The 18,372-nt window shown below is 40.5% G+C and overlaps 1 protein-coding gene across 1 annotated transcript in view; it reads left to right on the plus strand.

Annotated features, from left to right (window-relative positions):
* Window positions 1–18,372, plus strand: part of RFXAP (regulatory factor X associated protein) — a 249,255-nt gene that overhangs the window by 61,567 nt on the left and 169,316 nt on the right. The gene's annotated exons all lie outside the window — the stretch shown is intronic.

Consider the following 18,372-nt stretch of genomic DNA (forward strand, 5'->3'; position numbering starts at 1 on the left):
ATGAAAAGATTCATAAACAGTAAGAATGAACCACTGTCCTCTGACTTCACACATACCCACAGGTCTCAGGATTTCCCTGAACTTTGGCATCAAAGCCAACAGCTATGGTTGAGCTAGAGCAAATCTTCTGGAAAAATAGATTTTGAAATCTTTAGTGATGGAAAATCCATTACAAGCCTTGCTAAGTTGTTCCATGTTCAGGCTTATCCTTGCTGTAAGAAAAATGGCTTTGTCCGCTCTGAATTTTTCTAGCAATTTGATCTTGTATCTTTATACACAAGGCTAAAAGCTCACAGTCTGTACTTATGCTACCTCTTCCTTCATACACTTGAGAATGGCCCTTAAGTATCAGGTGATTAAATCATCTTAAGAGTCACTGGGGTCTCCTTTGAGCACTTTCTAAATTCTCAATGCCTTTTTGAATTGTGGACATCAAGAGCCCAAGGTTCTCCAGCTCGACCAGACATCAGGGGACATACACAGAGCTCAGCCAACTTTGTTAGCCTTGTTTATTATGACTTAAGTTCAACTATAAAGATCACAGTAGCATTTTAATAAAATTTTGGCTCTTGCTGAGATGATGCCCAAGATCTCTTTAGATTCCAGGTTAGACTTCCCATCTCATACTTTGGACTGAAAACGTTTCTTCACTCCTGCATGTCACCTTACTGTGAGCGTGCAGGAACATGCGAGTTTTTCGCATCAGGCTTACAAGCAAGTACTGCAATAGCTTCCTTATGGGTGTGGGGGGAACTCCCCCTGAAGAGCAGATTAGGCAAAAATATGTCAGAACAGCTTTGTTCTTGCAAATAGGGGGAAATGGAGTGACATTGAGGTCCTCACCTGTCCTGTTGACAATCTAACTACATAATTTCCTTGATTTTTTCTCCTCTTTTCAACAATGCCATAATTTGTGAGATTGGCAAAGTTCTCAGTAACACCTCCATCGTTTGTTCTGTGTCATTGTAAAATCATAGTTAAATACTGTACGGTCAAGACATGATCTCTTTGAGCCCTCATTAAAAGCCCATCAAGTTGATAAAATTTTCCCCATTTGTGGTGACATTTTCAGACCTAGGATCTAGTTAGTTTTTAATCAATTTAGAATAATACAAATTCAATACAGCTTACATTAATTTCCTAATTAAAATGTCAGGTAGCGTGAAGCTGAATACCTCTGAAAAGTCTGTAATATCAAACCCATTTCCTTTACCAGCTAAACTTTTAATTCGATTTTAATTTCACCGGATACTTTTGTTCACTGGTGATACTTACATTGTCCTCCTTTAATTCTTTAGCAACTATGACCTGTGTAAACTGTTCCACTGTTTTACCTGCAATTTGTTTAGAGCTCTGAAAGACCTCTAATTACTCCACCTGTTCCATATATGTCTAAAAATGCTGGCGTAATATTAGCTGTCTTCCACCTTAATGTTCCTAGCCTTCCAGAATCTGTTGAAGCAGTGTGCATCAGTCAGAGAGCTCCTCAGTGCTCATATTTACAGTTCTTGAGAGCAAAGTGTCAGGACCTGATGATTTCAAAATCAGTTTTTAACAAAAAAGTTAGGATTTGCTTTTTAACATCATCTTCAGTTATCGTTAAAATAGAAAATATGTTATTACCTTGCCGTACAAGTAATGTATAAATTAACTTGTTATTCCAGATACTTTTTGAAGTCTTTATTATTCACAGTTCTATCATTTTCACCTGGTACTGATACAAATAATTGTTTGAATTACTTTAATTCCTGGGATGCTTAACTCCGTTGTTACTGTTAATTCTGCTAGCCATGGATTTCTGCTCCTTTTGTTTCCATTATTACTTTTTTTCTAAAATGACTATTTCTTTTCCCCCCCCCTGTGTTTTATAGACTGTATTTGCATTCAGATCCCTTCTGAGTCTGTCTGTTCTCTGTTAACCAGAATAGCCCCCGTTCTCAGTTAGGTGTGGTTTCCAAAGCATCTCCTAGAATGTTTTAAGCAGTTCCTGATTATTATTGCCTTTTCTATTTTTTTTTTTTTTTTGCTTTTTCTTGCTTTTCAGCTGATTAAGCTTTTAACTAAAAGCTATTAGAGAGCTTTGTGAGACCAGATTGTTTGGGGTTTTTTTAAATGACCAAGAACATGTCTATCTGTCTGAACTATCTCCTGGTCACACACAAATGCGATCAAGTCATGATACCTTGCACTGAAGCAATCTCTTTAATTTACTGACAGGTTTCTTTACCAGTCGAAACTGAGACTGACACATATTACTTTCATGTTAGATGCTGAAATTTTTCTGAATAAAGTATTTAGGGAACCCATCCTTTGTGAGCAGAACTTTTCACAAGAAATTATTGACCTGACAGGATACCTTTCCTCCTTTTCTGAAAGTACCTTTAAAAGTGGGTCTGTAGAGAGATTTTTTTCGCTTGGCCATTATATATATATATATGTATGAGGAAGATCAGCATGTTTTTGAAATATTAAGAGTGTAGTCATCTTAACATGCTAATTTCAGTTCTTGTGGGACTTCTTCCATTTGAAAGTGATCCTAAACAGTTCCACCCACAGAAGTTTGGGACAAAATAGAAACAAAATACTTTTGTCTTTATAATGTTAAGGGATGGGCATATGGAAGTGTTAAGTTAGTCACCTGTGAACAGCTTAATTGTTCTTACCATGTTTTATCTTCATAAACCAGCCACAGTGCAGCAGTAATCCCTAAAAAGCCCTTGTATGTTGTTTTTATTTAGATGGCATGGTTATTTGTATCCTCATGTACTAAGTGGTTTCTTCATATAATTGCTGTAGAAAGGGAAATTAATGGTCACAACAGGCCAGTAACTCCCTGCCCTGCACCCCTGCCCCCCGCCCCCCCCCCCCCCCCCCGCTTTTTATTTTTCATGGACTTACAAGGTCATTAACAAATGTCTCCAAGAAAGCCCATCTTGGCATGTTTTTTGAAACTCTCTTCACTAAATCGTGTCCTCAGCCTTCCTTCTCCAGATGAAAACATGAAAAGATGTTCACAATTAATGTTGATGGCAAACATCTCCTTAATAATGTTTTATGTTAAAACACTCCCATGATTTAAACAAAGACAGTATATATGCCTTCCAGGGGAGGGGGGAAAGACATCTTCATAAAGTAGACTATTTAAAACTCAAAATATAATGAGGGGGAAAAAAACCCTCAATGATGTCTGATAGACAAGAACATTGTGCTGATAAGCACAGCTTATTTGTTCAGTGTTGGCATTAAAGAAGGATGCAGTGAGTAGAAGGGAAAATGCCATTTGTATTAGAAAACTCAATGTATTTTAATTAAAAACTTGATTTATATGGATCAGATTTATCTGTATTTTCACTATCTGGCAGAAGTAAAAAGAATCTCATAAATGTACAGTTGCTTCAAGCAATAGGGGTCAAGCAATGCATGATTTTACCATGTGTTTGCTTTAAAACAAGTTGGGTACTGACTGAATATTTTGCCTAGGGGTTCCAAGAAGAAAACCATTGCACTCCAATCCAGTCCTTGCAAATACATTAATAGCAGTTGTTTTGGAGATCGTGAAGTTATTACTACTTCATGGGACTAGTAGCAATGGTCTGTTTGGACGTCTGTGCCTTTCAAAGGGAGACGCATTCGATAATTTATGCCCTGATTTAAAGGTGACTGCAGTTCTTGGGAACTACTACCATTTTCAATAAGTTATAGATCAGGCAGTTATTGAGTAAGGACTGCAAGACTAAGCATGTGATAAATTCACTCCCCTGGGAACCACCTGGCACCAAATACTAGGCCCCACATTTAATCAAGTTATCAGAGAAGCTGAGTTACATGAAAATCTGTTTTACTGGTTATCTGTTCAGTGACTATTTGTTAGACATCCAAAATGTACAAACCTTAAAGAATATTTTTATACCTACAAACATTTTTTTAACCCACTCAATGTCTAAAATGAAATACTTTGGGATAGCGCCTTAGTCTTACAGCTTTTAGCCTTACCATAAAGGAAGAACTAGGAGAAGAAGAAGCTGTTTTGCTATGGAGGAAAATAGACCAACATTTCAAGATGTGCCACTAAAATATACCTCTAGGCATATCACTGTATGAGCTTCAGATGAGAAAATATTTATTCCTTAAGTCTTAAAGTACCTACTTATTTTCTAGAATCTCACCACATTTGCATTATAGGGATGTACAGTGGTACACATACTGTTGCCTTTTTATGATGTCTCTTCACCTTGCTCCGCTTTCCAGTCCATATTCCAGAAAAACTTCCTCATTTCTTCCACGGGGACATTTGCCCAACTATAACATGGACTTTTTTTTGTTGTTTTGTGGCTTCTGAAGTTTTGCTTCCCTCCACCACAAGACTTAAAGGCACCATATTCTGCAAACTAACACATTTAGATTCAGTGAAACCCTATGTTACTGCACACTAATGTAATAATGAGAAATGTAATTAAAGTCACTACTATAATAACATCTTATCGGAATGCACAATGAAGATAAACTTGCTTATTCCAGAGACAGAGGGCTTATTGCATAGGAAGCAGTTTGTTCTGATGGACTCTTTGATCTATAACTGCTATCTTTGTTAACTGGAGAGGTGGGGAAAGGCTTGGTATATATTGCCACATTTTCCTTCATCTGCCAAGAGAAGAATAATTAAAAATAAGGGGGGCTTCACGATCAAAGAAATGGAAAAAGTTACGCTGCCTAGTGAACAGGCTGGGGAAAAAGTTTTTAAAAAGATCTTCATTAGTAAATATTTAGAAGGCACAGATGCTGAATAAACACCTCATTTAGCTACAGACTTCAACAGAACAATTACTGTATGAAAAAATCAAAAGAGTCAGAAGAAAAATAAAACTGGGTTGGTGACAAGTATGTAAACTTTGTATAGAAATACCACAACTATGCACAAGGTATCAGGTTTTCTTCAGAAAGGGCAAGAAATTACTCTGACTCATCTCTCCATATTTTGTACACAAATGAGACTGGATGGCAACTGAAAGCCTCAGACGTTTCAGAAGTCAGTCCCTGGGAACTGGTTGAGATAGTTTCAGCATACTGGCCCTTGGCACTGCATATCTCAAATTGGGACATTCAACTAGCTCTGGTCTTCCAAAAAAGGCACTAACAAGCACAGGGAAATAAAGAACAAAGGGAGTGATTTCTTTTTTTCTGCTTAAGGCTTGTGAAACCTAGAGCACCGCATTAATAGTTTATTCCAAATACTTAAAAACTCAGTGCATGGGTCCATGTTTGCAGAGCCCAAGTGGAAATGACTCAGCATGCCAAAAAGAAAAAGAGCAGGCTGTCCTGTTGTAATCCACATAATTAAAATATTCTGCCTAAATGCATTACATCTCCCCACACACATCAAAGGCTTGTGTTTCCTCAAACTCTCCATTTACATTTAGGGAAGCCAGAGTTCTTAAGCTGTTGTGAGAGAGAAAATGTGATGTGGTCTGGGCATCTCTGCCTTGGTGGGGATAACAAATCACAACACTCTATAAAATACCAGGTCCCAGGCAAAGATGCCTTATATATAATGTACACTGCAGCAGTGCCACTGCTTTATGTTGCCACAACAACCCTTTGCTGTGCTAAGGACTGTATGCCTGATTCAGTGTGTATGCTAGCCGGTATTGAAATGCCTGCACTAGTGCATCTAGGTCCTTCAATGATCTAGAAAACCGACAGCCCAGCTGTGTGAGAAAACAAGGTTGCAGGTGTTAAGGAATAGTCACAGGAATTTATGTCCTAGTCAGCAGATTTTAAAGGCTTCCTGGGGGGTGATTTTTGGTTTACTTGGTTTCTGAAGGTTGTGTGAGGAAGTCCTGGGAAATGGAGAGCTGCCTGGAAGGATGGCATCTCTGAGTGAATGGGGCAAGGGCCTGCTGTGACACTACTGGTATTTAGATAGGGCTATCTTCTTCTGCAGGGTTAGATAAAAACAGTTAAGACTTTCTTCACCTGAATGCGTGAGGTATTTACTGTCTTGCCTAGCAGCCTACAGATGGTGAAGAATGCAGGTTGAGAGCTTGCAGTTTAGGGAAATAAAGACTCAGAGATCCTGATTTGGGAAGACCAGCAGCAGCAGATGCGGGGTTTTGGCCCAGTAATAAGAGTGATTGTGATTGCAGAGATCTTCTGAAAAAAAATGAGGATCCAGGAGTAATTCTTGTCTGGGCTGCTTGCACTACACTTAACAGGTAGTGGGGTATGTGTAGCCTCATGGGGCTTTGCTGGGAAGAGAGATGGGTAGGGAAGATGAGGGGCAGGCACTTAGTGCTTGTACTTCTTGTATGAAGACCAGGAGGCCAACTGATGTGAGCAAGGAGAATGATCAAAAGCCTTAGAAGAAAAGGTGGAAAACAAAAACTTCTATAGCCTGGTTAGCTGGGCCTAGATTGATGTGGCACAGGTCAAGGATGCTGAGAACATGAAAAGAGTGAGGATAGGGTCCAGGATGTGGTGGTGGTACCCCTCCCTCTCCAGATGTCAGGTCCGATCTTTGCCTTGGTTTAGGGGGCTGTGTTCCAGCTACCTATGTGACAGTGTCAGGAGTCTGCTAGTGGGGGCAGCCACTCCATGAGATGGAGGCTGTCGTGTGGCCTGTATTCCCCTTGGCTGAAGCAGCTTCTCCCTTTGGGTTTCTTTAATGTTATCTGGCACTTCCAGAGGGCTGGTGCCATTTACTAGGGTATTGTACCGCGTATCTCGTGAAAACAAAACTTATGACCGACTACTATAAACAACTACCACACAGTGGTTCTTTAGGGGACGAAGAAATGAGACCATGGACTGAACACATTTTTGAAAAATTTCCTTGCTCAACTTCTTTTCTTTTCCTGTGATACGCCTAATTTTCTCTAGCAGAAGTAACTGATCATTCTGTTGCTTTTAGTCTTATGCTAATGGTTTCCCAATTAATTAGGCCTTAATGAAGAGCTGGGGAATGATCTTATTTCTACAACATGGCTGTATAATCCCCTTCTGGTAAAGTTTTGATGGCAATTGTAACAGTTCTCCATGCCTGCCTTAGCCCCTCAGTCGAAAGCTCTTGGGCATAAGAGTAGGTGGTTGCTCACAGCGGTGTGATTCTCACAGTGTGAAGTAGGTGGCTGGGCTCTTTGTAATGGACTAGACTAGGTGCTCCCACAGTGGGGTCAGTGAAGTGTGTGTGCAGCTCCATGATGGTCTTCAGCTGATGAAGGTAGGGCTGCTATCAGTAGGGACCATCCCACTTTCCCTGGCTGTGCCTTCTTGTCCCTCTCTCATACAGGCATTTATAATTGGGTCTCCATGGGGAGAGCTTGATGGGTAAAAAGTCCAGCTGAAAATGAAGCATGTCAAATGTGTTAGCATTCAGCTGGACAACATGCTGATGTAGGTGTGGTTGTGCACTAGTGACATGAAGGAAAGATGAGGATGACAGAATCACGGAATGGTCAGGGTTGGAAGGGACCTCTGGAGATCATCTAGTCCAACCCCCTGCTAGAGCAGGTTCATCTACTGCAGGTTGCATAGAATCGTGTCCAGGCAGGTTTTGAATGTCTCCAGGGAAGGAGATTCCACAACCTCTCTGGGCAGCCTCTTCTAGTGCTCTGTCACCCTCAAGGTAAAGTTTTTCCTCATATTCAGACAGAACTTCTTGTTTTAAGAAAATCAAGAGCACACCTTACAGCAGCAGGGGAACATTATGTAGGCTTAGTGACATGGCTGTCTCTCAACGGTATGGGGGCTCTATATGCCTCTGCATGGCACTTAGGGGTTTTGTTTTCATGTGTGTGGGAGCAAAGCCATTTGGAGTCAGCTGCTAGAAAACATGACACGTTTGAAATGTCTACTTCAAAAGGCACTTGGCTCAGGACTTCACAGGGGTCTTGCACCCCTTTGTAGGACAGTAAGCACCAGACCACCTTCTGAGGAAGGTATGAAGTAGGGACTATGTTACCACAGCAGCATAGTGGTTACAGCAAAATGGAGCAGGGAGGTTCTGGGTCCTCCTTGGCTTAAAGGAGTTTAATCTGTGGTACCTCCTTTCTGAAATAGCCACTGAGCTATGGGAAGGTCTAGCATGAGGTCATTGAACTCTTGTTGAAACTGGGCCGCTGTTCAGCAAAGAGTGCAAGACTCTTGAGGGCACAGACTAAGTGGAGAGGTACACAGCCTCCTTTTTTAGAGAAATGTGTCTGAGAATGGGAAGTCTTGATTCTTGTCCATGTACTGGGAACTGCTTCACAACACTTGCCTGACAAGCCATTGACTCTGCAGCATTGGAAACAAGACCGAGGACTCCTTTCCCAAGGGGATATTTAAACTTTTCATTGGAAAAGATTTAAACTTTTCATTGGACATATTTTGTCAGCAATGATTTTATTACTCAGTGGCTATTAATCATGTGCCTTACTGTGGCACTCATATTTCAAGTCATTAGCCTTTTTATTTTCTGGCAAAAATGTAGTAGATCTGTGAGAGTGACTGTTCCCTGCTGTTGAGAAAGCCATGGCATCATAAAACTTGAGAAGCCTTGCACTAATGTAATCAATCTACTAAATGACATCTATATTTGAAATACTGTGTGCACGTATAATGCCTCACAGTAGAAAACAAAATACTGCTAGCACTACCATGTTGTGGCTCTGTTCTGGCATTTGGCGAGTTTCTTGTGTGAAACTTCTGTGCTGCAAACGCTTCTTCTACCTGAAGGTCTGTTCCCTCTGACTTAGTGTTGCTTATCAAACACAAACGGTGTGTTGCCACATAACATCTTGATATCAGGTTTGCATCTTAGCAAAATGGCAAATAAATCTTTTTTATTTAATTACGTTATCTCTCAGATATGAAAGATAATGTTTGCCACTGACTTTACATCCAGTGAATGTTTCCTGTAAGTTTTTTTGCTTTGTTAAGCAAAGCCCTAGGAAATGTGAGCCAATTTATTTTGAAGCTCTTTAGCGTCTTACTGTCTACAAAGGCAACAGCCATCTTAGGTGCATTGCTCACTTTGATCTGTTCTCCTTTCTGCAAACGAAGAATTAATCTATACAGGACACAGTCCTATCTAGAAGTACTGTATGGGATCCAACTGTGAGTGAATAAAAATGCAGATTAAATTAGGGGCAAAATGTTGACAAGTCTGCAAGACAAACATGGAAAGAATGAACCTTTTGCAGACCTATGAATGTGAGTTTCCTTAGAAACTTTTAGGGTCCTTGTAAATTATTATCTAGGCACAGCTGAGAATAGCAGTCTACGTGCTTGCTGACTTTTCCTAGTTCTTAAGTATCTGACTGAGTGCAGCAGTAGCTTTATGAATGACCATTCTGCAAATATTTTCCCCAAACTTCTGGCTTGATGCATGAGTAAAAGCTCTTGCACATTGCTCAAACTTGTGCAACTATATTATACATTAGGTTTGCACTTAGTAGCAAAGATAGCGTTCTCCCCAAAGTAATCACTTTGCATAATAAAACTGCTTTAAAGTAGGGAATGTCAATGCTTGGTGTTGACTGCACACCTACAGAGCTATATGCATAATGCTTACATTAATAGAGAATATTTTAGGAGGAAAGGAGCTAAAAAGCCAGGCTACAGGGTAACTGGGGTCCTAGGTAATCAACAAAATGACTTCATACCCCCTGTGAATGTTTGCTGCTCACAGCAAGGAGCTTCTGTACTAACCTATTAAAATCTTTTGCCCTACCGCTGGAAAATTTAGTAGGGGTTTTTTGAGGGTAAATAAATTATCATGCCCATCTACCAGATTAGGGCTAGACTGATGTACTGTATAATCTTGAGTAAATCAGAAGTAGCCAGGAACAGAAAGAATGCTTCATTATTTTACAACCCAGAGAAATCAGTACATGTAAAATTAGATTCCCTTAAACATGCAGGTCTGTTCAAGCCACTCCTGAAATTCCTTCATGATGGGGGAGGGTGCATGCAGCAAGAATAACCTTCCCTTGCTAGTTTCTCCAAAACTGTTTCAGTATTGGAGACAGAGCATGCACGGTTTCAGGGAATGGGGTGGGCCTTGCACTGAATTTTCCTTCCTTCCTAGTCTTCTCAGTGTAAGATGCGACCACATTCTCTCTCCTTTGAGTGACTGTTCAGGTGTAATTAATTTCTAGGGTATCTGAGCAGTGACACTGTGTTCGGGATTTTACCATGATCCTTTTCTATTGTCTGGAGGAGGCAACATCTGGAATATGAAATTAGCTCTTCCCTGGTTAGCGTGAGGCTTAGGAAGGCACTGGCAAGTATGTGAAAGACAAACATCACACATGCAGACAAAATGGTGAATAATATCCCTACTCTGCAGTATTTCTGTAGGGTGTGGCAAATCACAGCATTCCTTATTCCTTGTTTACCACTTAAAGATGAATGGCTCTAGGAAGTTGTCTAGCTGTACTTATTCATTTTGGCAAATGGTCTTTCCCAGTAATTGATTTGATAAGTGAACTGAAAAGGTCCAGATATTTTTTGCAATGGGATCATTTGCACTATACGCAGATATGGGTGTGGGTATAATAATTTCAGAAGTATCATGGAAGTTGAGGCAATGCATGTAAACATGAATAGTGCGCAAAGAAGTTGCTTAAATGTAATACATTCTTATGCAGTCAATCATTCTTTATTTCTAGCTTTCCTGCAAATACTGGAATGAAATTGCTTGCTGTCCCCTTTTTGAGAATAATTGGTCCTTTTTGTAGTGCCATTGTAGTGCTCCTGCAGAAAACTGGTTATTTTTCTTCTTTTCCTGTTCTTATGAAGCATTTTATTGAGAAAATAAATTGTCAAGGATACTAAAATTAGGCATAACATCAGAAAACATTTTTGTGAGACCAGAATTTTATTGTTCAACTGAAAAAAAGTAAAGATTTTTCTAACCTCATCTGTGCTTAGGCTCTCATTATCACAGAACCTTCTATCAGGCAGAACCTAGCCAGACTTGTAAAACTACCAAAGGAAGAGCTGACACAGTTGATTACCATTTCCAAAACTCATGACTTGGCTTAAAGACTGGAAGATGGCCATGGATATGGTTTTGGGGTTTTTTTGGTTTTTGTCAACAAGATACAAAAGTTATCAGCAGTTCTGTTGTTGAGACCTTAAATGGCATCAGACCTAGTCAGCCAAAAAGAGTTAGAAATTCCTTGTGGTTTTGACCTAGTTCCTAGTTTGACAGCAGATGATTGAGAGTATGCAGCAGGGTAGTTTATGACAGCCTGTGCAACTGAGGTTGTAATGTGGCTACAGGATGAAGCCTGTCCTTGACATAATTAGCTAAACCTTTCTCTACTCTACAAACATAGGAAGATAAAGATTTGTCCCACATGTGGAAGGCTGCTTTCCAGAGACCATGCAAAGTGAATTTGCCAAAACTGTTTGCAGAACTCTATGATTCTTCATCATCCTGTGGTTCAAACAGCTCTTCTGATCTCCAGTCCAAAAGCTGACACTCAATATTTCCCTTTGTTTTGTAACGGGATCTTTGTACAGCTTCAGAATAACCCTAAATGAAACATTAAAACATGGCAAAAACCATGGGAATTCCAGAGTTAATGTCACCTTATTCTTAAAGAATATTGTATAGAACATGCCAGTGACAAAGGCTTGGATTCAGTCTAGATACTGAAGTTCACTCTACTAAAACAACAAATTGCTTAAAGTTCAAAGGAGGAAAGTGATCTTGGCAGCAGAATACCAAGACCCAAGGAAGGCAGAGCCTGACTGATGCAAAGGCATGCACCTGAGAGGGAGTTAAGGTCATGTCGGTAAGAAGGGTCACCTGTGGCTAAGCCACTTGGGGAGGACGTTTATCTGGTCTGCAGCTGTTCCTTGAATACTAAGTGTACATGTAGAAAGAGACTGTGAGTATGAGTAAGTTATTTATATAATTTGCTGCTTGCATGAGAGTGCTGGGAAGTGTGGTAAAGTAAATGTAGACAAAGGATAACAGCCTGTTAAGAGTGCTTACGACAATACTGTTCACTGATGGCAGGCTGTGTCCTTACAAAAGGTATGAGAATTAGGAGGCCTTGATGCAATACCTGGGAGCTGCAGGAAGTCCAAAGGGGAGTGCTCCCTGCTAGTGGGGCTTTCCTCAAGAGAACCTGGAAGCATTTCCCCTGGGCCTGGTGAACTGTTGTAATAAATCTTACTTTGCAGTTGGCCAACACGGCCAGGTGACCCACACCCTGTGCTGCTGCAGCCTGCTTGCTGCTGTTTGCCTCAAGTAAGTCAGATTATTTCCAGTAACTGCAGTCATGAAAGAGCTACTGCTGACCTGGCTGCTGGCCTGAAATGGGCTCGACAGTTTATCGTCTGTCTTTTAAAATGTGTGTTCTACATTTGTCAGGTATGAAGTGCTATTACCAGTGCATTCCATATCCAGCAAGAGTTAATCTCCTGTGGAAAGGGAGACATGGAGAACATTGCTTTAGGAAAAAAAGATCTACCCCTTACACTAACATGCACATACTAAGGCTCTGTGTGTGTATGCGTGTAGTATAAGAATCGGGCAGATAGACCGATTCACTGTTACCTGCCAAAGTGTACTGGTAGTTGGAAGACTGTGCCCAACAACAAGGACTGGAGAAGTTTGGGTTTTTTTCTACACCAGGAAAATATATAACTATGCAGTTAGAGCAGCTAAACAGACTGATGAACAATATAAAGAAAAATGGATTTAAAGATATCCAGAAAAAGGGAGGCTAGTTAGGTCTTTCTTTTCTGATGGATCTATTAAATGAAATAATATTCTAGCACATGCCTCTCGGCTATGATCTCACAACTATTACTTAAGCTTGGTCATATAAAAATACCATCTCTTTTCCCAGTAAGAAACAAAGGTTTGTCTGTAGCTTCTCCCCTGAGCCTAGATGACCCCTTGGGCTAGTGTGCTCAAGACTCCCTTATGTGCTGTTGGCTAACGCAATAGGCACGACATAGTAGCATCCAATTCTTAACCTCTGAATCCCTATCCCAAAGAGGTAGATAACTTACGGTTCAGCTGGCAGGGTGCAGCCTTCAGCAATGCTGCAACACTACTTTAATTTGTGCCCCTTGAGCTCTAACAGACATGCCACTGCATCCCTAAGAAACATACACGGATCGTAAATAAGGTTAGATGTTATTTTAAGTAATAAACACTGAGATACAGAAACTTCATTGCAGCCTTTTGTCCTTGCCTGTCTCTTCATTTCGACTATTTTTAGTTTGCAGTCAGCATTATGACTGTGAACTCAAGGAACACTTGGACAATAGGTGCGTAAATAATTATGTATAGGTCTCCAGAGCCTTAAAACATTAGCAGCGGACTCAAGTTAAATACTGGCTGGGACTATTCAATGGCTTGGGAGATTTGCTGTGCTTATACATATGAAAACAATTTCATTTCCCATGGTGAAAAACTAGCTTGCACTCCTCTTTGGTGTTGGTGGTGGAAGGCTTTGCACAGAAGCTTTGAGAGTTGTAAATTGATGCACTGAACACTATTCTGCAGAATGAACTAGAGCTGTCTTCTGTGTTTGGCTGCTTATACTTCACAGGAGTGATCTCTGAGTACTTTACATAGATCGAAACTGATTAAAGCTGTGTCGTTACTCATTTAAGAGTTACCCTGCTTTGTGATAATGCTGCAGTGTCACTGAAATCAGTTCAGGATATTAACTGCTAGAGTCATCACAGAAAACATACTGCACATCAGTAGGACAGGCCTGAAAGTAAAAAGAGAGAATTTTTAACTGTTTTTTTCCAATCCATATTTAAAATGTGAGTAAAAAAATGGCTTGTAAAGATAAAAGCTAAGTGTGTATCAGGGGATTTTGCTTTGTTATTGCTTTGGGTTGTGATAAAAATGGTAACAATGAAGAAAATTTGTGTAACCTACTGAACCTTTTCCAGTTACTTGGGTTTTTGCATGTGTTTTTCAAAGAAAACTCTTTGATATTAAGTAGCCTATTGAAAAAGTATCTTACGAAGTGTTAGTAAAGTGGTGCAGAAAAGTAATTTTATATGCAGAAATATCTTTTTTTTTTTTTTTTAAATGGAAATCTATATTTATGAAAGCACTAACTACACAGGCATTGATGGTGCTAAGGATGTTGCAGAATTACCGTGTAGATTTTCTCTATTTGTTTTTATTTCCTTTGCAAAGTCTGTGAGATTACTTTGTTTTGATGTGTCTTTGGAGGGCTCGGTCATGGAGGACAGTGAGTAATCTAGAAGACTTACACATCTCCATGGGTCACCTCTGCAATAGTAAAGGTTGAGATTCCACTGAAATACAAATGAGGAGACCTTCTGTAGCTTTGCAAGTGTATAAAGAGAAGAGTCAAGACAAGTTAGGCAGAGCTTTGGTTTGAATGACAGGCTTTGTGATCGGGGAACTTGCCTACATACGCTCAGAGGAAGCTGGTTCTCTACACATGCTCTGCAATTAGTAGGACTGAATCAAATGTGACTCAATCAGCCTTTCTTCTGGTAGGAATGCCCAGGAAATGTTCCATCCAAGCTTTCCATTCTGTCTTGTGGCACTCCATAAAATCAAGCAGGGGCTCTGGAATACATCCAAGAGATGGAGCCAGACTTTCTTGCTGGAGCTCTGTAATTAAAGGCCTCATTTTGGGAGACAAACAAGACCTCAGGTCTTGTCTAGGCTTAAAAAAGGAAGAATTTAAATTCACATTTCCTACCTTACAGAATTGTCTTAGCCTCCAGATGACAAGTCATTCTTTAAGCTTGTGGTGAGTGCACAGCTGTCAAAAGGGGAAGTCCTTTTGCTGCTGCACCCTGTGCCTGCTGAACCACGCAGTGAGTCATTTCACATCATTGAAATGGCAGGAAACTATCTCAGAAGAAAGGAAAAAACCCAAACAAGTGGAAGATGGCATCCTGTCATTCTGGTGAGCTGAACTGGCCTGAGGGAGACCCCAAGCAGCTCCAGAACAGGTGTAGAGGGAGCAGGAACACTCCTTATGGCTTCATGCAATTAAACTGGCACAGCTGCTTCTGAAATGGTACCTAGGAGAATCTTCCACTGATTCTGGGATTGCCGTGCAACAGTTGAGATATGCTGGGCCTGAAGGAACACAGAGGAAAGTAGTGCTCTCAAGAAACCTATCACTGGATATGCTAAGTACAGTAAATAACAGACAGTAAATATCCAGAAGAGAAGGGCTGGAACCCAGGTCTTCCTCACCCTCAGGTAAGTGCCATGATAAATAAGGCAGTTGTCTTTCACTATTGGGCTTTATGCACATCAGTGCACAGTGGAACAGCTTAATAGAAAGCAGTTAGAGAACACCCCATGGCACATACGGGTTTGATCTCCCTCCAGTGTGGGAATCTGCTCTTGGTCCCCCATTCTGGGGAGATTTGAATTGGTAGGCTAGTAAGCACGCTCGTGTTCTGCTAAGGGGAAGCTTAGATCTGTTTTCTGGAAGGCTTCTACTCCTGGTTCTGGGTTGTGCAATGAGCAGACAGAGATCTCCCCGCATGCTGAACAGGCTGACATTAGGCAACTCTGACTAAAGCCAGCAGGTTGGCCTGGGACGTGTAGAATTTCATGCAGGTAAAAGGTGCCTCGTTCAGGATTCTGAAGTCCAATAGCCTTAAACGTAAGCACTTGGGAACCTGATGCTTAACTTCTGAAGTCACATACTGGGTCTGGTCCAAAACCTCTGTCACCTGATGTGATCTTCATGGGAAAATCAAGATACGTGATTCCAAACTTCCCATTAGTTTGGATAGCTATACAGAAAAATAATGGTAATAAATTAAATAAACCTGGAAATAAACTAAACTGAGTAACTAAAAAGTATCTACAAATTTATGTATTTAACAAGAACAGCTAACTCTTCCTTATAAGGTAAAATCTTGGGGAAGATCAGGATGTGAATGACTGTTAGGATATATATTTCATACAAAGACAGGACATCTCTGATCTCTAACAGCTAAAGACTTCTGTTAGTTGTGTTCTTGACTTTTAAAGGATCTGATTTCTGGCAATTCTAAATGAGTTATGTTTCCCATCACTGCCTCTGACATTTCTATAAAACCAACTATAAAAAAACCCAGAGGCTGCTGTTTATGTAATTAATACTATAATTTGGGGTCTTTGCCATGTGGTCATCTCTTATTAAAGTAATTCATAGCCATAGCATAGCTGCTTTTTATCCTTCACATTCACTTAATAGTTTTCAGGGCATTCTTGTCATTGTGCTTCCTTTTCTCTGCATTGAGTAAAAGTTTGGATTAAATAAATGCTGACCTACATACTGATATAGGGCTCAAGACACAAGTGGATTTAAGACCTCTGACCCAAAACTGAAATCTGTTGGTGTTCAAAACCTTCCGTCTTCTGTGACCTGACATGAAGATATGTAAAAGCCACAGCTTTGAAGTTTCTCAGGTGTACTAAATTCCACTAGGGACATGTTCTTATGCACTTTAGCCCTGACAGTGAAAAGCCACTCTTTGCTAATCTTTTATTTCCTCCTTGTTGGGGTCCACAAAGAAGGTGCATGTTTGCTTCAAGTGTGTGATGTTTACATGCACCTGCCCCACACACATTTAGAGGGATGCTGGTAACTCTCTGTGAGCAAAATCCTTAAACCAAGCATGTGTCTAACCTGTTACAGCATGTGCCTGGTGGAGTCCTGGTCTCCTGTGACAGCCTGTGTGTCTTGTATTTCATAACCTGAAAATACTAGGAGTTGAATATGCCACCCAGAAGATTTCTGATCACTACATGAGTGACAGAAAGCAAAGATAAGCATCTTTCTCAGCTACAGTAAGCCTCCTTTGCTGCCTCTGCTTCAAAGAAAGCTTGAAGCAGTGGGTTCAGCAAGTGCAGGTATCTGTTCCAGATCCAAGATCACTCCACACAAAGAAAAACAGTTCCCTGAAAAGCAACCAATAATGCTTCAACCCCAGAACACGCTATGGTAGACTTGGAACTCAATTTTTTTAACTCTGAACTGCTGAAAGATAGGGATAGTGCCATGTCTGCATCACTGAACTGTCCAAATGTCCCTTTAAGTGATTTGCAGAAGTTTGGGAATTCACTGAAAAAGGAGTCCTGGGTTCCAGCCCAGCCTCTGAATATCACTATATCCTCAGTCCCAATTTGTTTTAGATAATTTCTGTCCTAACCTTATTCTTGTGGAGGACTCGGTTTAGCAAGCCCCTTCAGCTTCCCTTTCCTCCATTAGCAATATTCCCTCTTCTCCATCCTTAACTGAACTGTCTCCTTCCCTTGTCCCAGTGTCTGCTGACTCCATTGCTGTTCCACCCCCATTCCTCATGCAGTCTCAGTACTTCCCATCTTCCATTTCACTCTCTGGCTTTCAATCTCAGCTCCAGATCAGTTGTCTTTTCAGTTTCTCCCTTCCCCTTCTGTCCCAGTTTACTCCCTTTTTTTTTTTTTTCATCCCAGTTCAGCTTTTATCCCCACTGCAACGGAACACGTCAGGCTACACCTATACAAGTAAACTACACTATGCCAGGTGACCCGCTGCTGTCTTCCTGCTGTCAAAATATTTTTGGGCACAGTGTGGCAGTCAGTGCAGGTCAAGGACTATCTCCAACAGACAGTTTAGATGTAGTAAGCCTGGCCTGAAAGGCAGCTGAGAAGGGAGATGTAGGCATACAGATGTGACCAGTGCCATGTCTATCAACCTCAGAGCCAGACAGCAGGCTCTGGACTATGAAGACATGTAGTGACCTTTACCCGTGGCTCAAATCCACTGAAAACATGAGAATCCCTGCCAACAAGTTCTAGGATTCAACCCCACAAAGCTCGAAGATGGTAAATGTAGCCTTACTTCTGCATCTCTGAGGTAGAAGATATCAAGTATTTTGTTGGACTGACATATGTACAGCTGCTAAAGGAGACTGCTCAATAAGGAGAGATTAGTGGACAGTTCATCTGCAAAGTTTTGAAAAAACTTTATAGAAAATGCACAGATTAATTAAAACAAAATCATATATTTACCACCACCACCCCTTGCAAGCTCTAGCATCCAATTCAAAAGCAGAAGTTTTTTAAAGATGTCACCGAATGTTCACTTATCATGCAGAAAATAATGCATGACCTAAGCCTCATCATTTGAAAAAGATGAACTATTTTGGTTAAAATTTCAAATAAGCTCAATTTTAAGGTAAGACATGAGGAAAAGTTTAGGAATCTGCTTTTGAAAACTGGTTGGCAACTTTACTTATAGGCAGAGCTATCATTGTCGGTTTAATCAGGGAAATTCACTTTACAAAAACTGAGAAGCTGGTATTTTATGCTAGCAATGGTAATGAGAAGTCATGTGACTGATTCTGCAGAAGTGATAGAGATGTATGTGGACTAGG

Source organism: Falco biarmicus, chromosome 2 (assembly GCF_023638135.1).
Source record: "Falco biarmicus isolate bFalBia1 chromosome 2, bFalBia1.pri, whole genome shotgun sequence".
In the NCBI taxonomy this organism is placed as follows: Eukaryota; Metazoa; Chordata; class Aves; order Falconiformes; family Falconidae; genus Falco; species Falco biarmicus.